Source organism: Amblyomma americanum, chromosome 8 (assembly GCF_052857255.1).
Source record: "Amblyomma americanum isolate KBUSLIRL-KWMA chromosome 8, ASM5285725v1, whole genome shotgun sequence".
Classification (NCBI taxonomy): domain Eukaryota; kingdom Metazoa; phylum Arthropoda; class Arachnida; order Ixodida; family Ixodidae; genus Amblyomma; species Amblyomma americanum.
Genome location: NC_135504.1, coordinates 106,108,676 through 106,112,945, shown reverse-complemented (window position 1 = coordinate 106,112,945; position 4,270 = coordinate 106,108,676). Strand labels below are relative to the sequence as shown.

Genomic DNA, 4,270 nt, shown 5'->3' with positions numbered 1-4,270 from the left:
GTGTCCTACCTAATTTGACAATGGGCAACTGAGTGGTGACTTCAAAACATAAGTGGGACACCCGCACATTTGGCAGCTTATGCATTCTCTGCGCATAGAAATTATGGAGCCTCATGTAGGAAGAGGCGAAAAGCGTCTTGCAGGAAGCAATCGCTTTGTGAGGTATAAACCACAGCAGAAGACTGCTTGCCCTTGCATAGAAAGCCATGATTATGCTGCCGCTCATGTGCCTATGCGCCAAATCCACTGGGGTCCCTATAGAACAATTTCATGCTTATATCTACTCTCGAGTATGGGAGAGGCAGTAATTAAGTTCCCGACAAGGTCTGCTGTGTTCGGTGTTGCTTGAAAGGCCGAGACTGTTTAGTACGTCTAATGTGCAGCAACGTATTTAGACCGACATCTGCTAGAAAATGCAAAGGCTTTGTCGTGTGTTGACAACACAGTGCAGTCCGTTTTTTTAATTTTGCAGGTTTTGTTTTTGTAGGGACCCAACTTCAGCTATAATATCCAATAATTGGTGGAGAATGCTTGTATATTTAATATTTTCTGAAAGACCTGGAAATTTTGTGTTACTCCTAAGCTAAAGAGATATTACTTTTTTTAGTGATTGCATAGTATGCTGTGGCTTTTCCAGGATATTGGGAATTATTTATGAAAATTAAACTGCATGCACAAATTTGGGGGTGTTGCAGCATATCAGCCGTACCAGTTTCTGGTTGTCATGAAATATTTATTTGCATAAACTTTCAGATTGGAGTGATCACGGCACGCAAGGCGATCCACATTCTTCATTTTTGGCGCCGCCTAGCACTTCACAAGGTGCGTCTCATCACCAAACAGGAATGGGCTTTACCTCATAGCACATGAATAACAGTTTTATTTATGTATATATCGTCTGCTGGATTGAAGGCATTTCCCCTTATGATGGCATAAGGTTCAGACGAAATACACAGTGTCCTGCCCCTTGTTGTGGGCAGCGTATGAAAACAATAATGATTTGAGTTCTTTATCTAGAAACAACAGCTGGCGGAATGGGCAGGAACGCTTTTTTTTAGAATTGCTTTTCCACCTAGGTTGAGCTACAAATTAAAGTAGCTGCAGATAAACATTTACAATCTTTAAGAGTACAGCAATTTGAAATCCTGATCGATCTGATGTGGGACTTTCTGCAGTATACCTGCTTGTGCAATAATTTTGACTTTCATGCAATCAGCACAAATTTTGCAGTATACACTTTTCCTGCACCCTTACCGTACTCTCTCTCCTAGTTTAGCACTGATGGAAAATGCACATTTTATGCTGTGCCAGATCTAGCATACAAAATGCATGAAGTCAGATACAGGTATCTCACTTCAGTCATTCTCATGTCTACAGATACAGAAGAGGTGCACCATACCAACTCTGGCATGGAAGATGACAGCCGCATCTGCCAGCTCTCAAAACCGCCCACAAAGCCCAAGGTCAGAAGGCACACCTGCACTGCATGCAGGTTCACCACAAGATACTTTTATGCATTTTCATGCCACATAAGAGATGTACATAAGAATAACGTAAAATTAGTGTGTGTAAAGTGTCACAAATGGTTTCTCCGCATGTCACATTACAAGTTGCACATTGATAATGATTGCTCAAAAGCTGATCAAAGTAATGTTTGTGTGTACGTTGATATAAATGACACGCGGATTGGTGGGGCTCAGGCTGGAGGACATGCACCACGTATTACAACTGTTTGGCCTGCGAGTAGCTCCAGTGAGCAGCTGAGCCTTGAAGGTTTTGATACAGAGAGTTGTATAGAGGCTTCCGAAACGTCATCAAATTCACATTTGCTGACTAAGCTGTCATGTCTAGCACGACAACTTGAGGCACAGCACCATTGCTCGAAAGCAGCTGTAGATGTTGTAGTAACCGGAGTGCAGGATATTCTGATGACCGCTGGTGTAACACTTGATGTTTCTGCTGTTAATAATTCTAAAGCATGCAAGGCAATGTACACTTCTCAAAGAATCTATGTTCCTCCAAAGGAAGTGATATTTCCTTCTGGAGAGAAAGGCTATTTTATTCCTTTAAGAGACCTACTTGAAAATTTGATGCACCACCCAAGCTTTTTGAGCCGCTTTCAATCCAGAGTTGGTTCTTCAGAAAGCCATCTATTGAAAGATTTCACCGATGGCACTAGATTTCAAAACCACCCAGTTGTGCGCTCTCATGAAGAAAACTTGGTTGTAATGCTGCTTTATTGTGATGACATTGAATTGGCAAATGTGATTGGTATGAAACGTGGTTTAAGAGGCAAACTGACAGTATTTTATGTATCATTTGTTAACATCACACCATCCGAGAGGTCTAAATTAAGTAACATTTTTCTTCTGGCAGTAGGAAAGTCAAAAGATCTGAAGTCAGCAGAAGCAAAAGGAAATCTACTTGATGATTTCATTTCTACAGTTAATGATTTAGAAACTGGGTGCAAACTAAAGGCATGGTGAGAACACATTTTTTGGATTCGTGCTTGCTTACGTTGGCGACTCTTTGTCGTGCCATAACATCGGAGGATTCAAAGAAGCATTTAGCAGGAATGTTCGCCTTGCATGCAGATCATGCATGGTGCCAACAACAGAATTTCACCTGTTTCATTATGAGATAGAGTGCCCACTGCGCACACAGGGCCAGTATGAAAACTGGTTGCTGCAGCTGGATACTGCTGACTCAAAAAAAAATCGAACTGAACTTTCTGCAAAATGTGGCATCAATTCCAGGTCTGTACTCGAGAAGATCACCTACTTTTCACTCCTGACAGATCTGTTGTATGACCCCATGCATATATTGCTGGAGGGCATTGTTCCCCATGAGTTGTCACTCTTTATCAACTTTATTGTTAGAGATGCATCATGGGTCACTTTAACCCAACTCAACAATGTCATATCCCAGTTTTGCTTTCATGAACTTGTGAGCAAAAGTGACTATCCTCGACCTTTTGATCCAGACTGCAGTTTTCCTTATTCAGCTAGTTCTAGCATTGTACTGATGTTGCACTTTTTTTTTATGATAGATAACTTTATCCCAGACTGTGCTGAGGATGAGCTACATTGTGAGTGCTTTCTGTTGCTATGCATCATCTCCCAGTTGTTGCTTTCACCCGTAATATCTTCAGATGCACTTGGGAATGTTGTGAGCATTTAATTGCACGCCACAGTGAACTTTTTGTGAAACTTTATGGCTCAGATCTATTCCGGCCGAAAACTGCACATGCTCCTGCATATGACAACACAAATAAGGCGCTTTGGTCCTTCTCATCATCACTGGACTATGCGATTCGAAAGCAAAAATAGCCTTCCAAAGTCGAAAAAATTTTGGAATTTTAGAAATATTCCACTATCAGTAGCTGACTATTTTCAGATGAAGATGTCTAGTGACTTGTGGGAAGGACCACATCGCCCTAAGGTAGCAAGTGCATACCACAACAGCAGTATACAATTAGGTATGCCTTTCATTTTGACTGCTGCCTTCCTGCGCTGTGGGTTAGAATCAAGTGAAATCGGACAGGAAATCGGAAGAGCCCGCTAGCTTCAAGTGCATTATTATAAAGTGATAGTGGCCGTCGTCATCTCAAGGGAATGGGAGGGTATCAATGGCTGAAAGGCATTTGTTTTCGTGAGATTGAAGAAAGATGAAAGAGCGCGCACCTATGACCGCGACTATATATAGGCAGTCGGCCGCTGCCATGTTTAGATATGGGAGAGGGATATGAAAGAGGGAGAGAAAAGGGTACGGTGAAGGCGCGAACTTCTGAGCCTACCCTTCTTTATCTTCCCAGTAATTGGTGAATAGGCCGATCCCGTAGGCAGTGTAATGTCGGGCGAACACATGGCGCGAGGCGCTGTTACTATGCATTACTTGGTCTAGCGCTTTCCATCCATCATGCCGGCCGGCGTACAATGCGTGTTTCCCGTGTCTATTCGCTTGCCGCCGTGATTTCCATTGCCTCAAGGCGTGAGGGTGCGTCAACAGCCTTGCTAAAGTTTAGATAGCTGAATGAGATTTAAAGATGAATTGTGTAATTGATGGTTTGGTTTGATGGGGTTTAACGTCCCAAAGCGACTAAGGCTATGAGAGACGCCGTAGTGGAGGGCTCCGGAAATTTCGACCACCTGGGGTTCTTTAACGTGCACTGACATCGCACAGTACACGGGCCTCTAGAATTTCTCCTCCAAAGAAATTCAACCGCCGCGGCCGGGATCGAACCCGCGTCTTTCGGGTCAGCAGCCGAGTG

General features: G+C 43.1%; 1 pseudogene; it reads left to right on the top strand.

Moving 5' to 3' along the window:
• The first annotated feature begins 1,727 nt into the window (after positions 1-1,727).
• Positions 1,728-3,564, top strand: LOC144102658 (uncharacterized; annotated as a pseudogene).
• Positions 3,565-4,270: the final 706 nt, after the last annotated feature.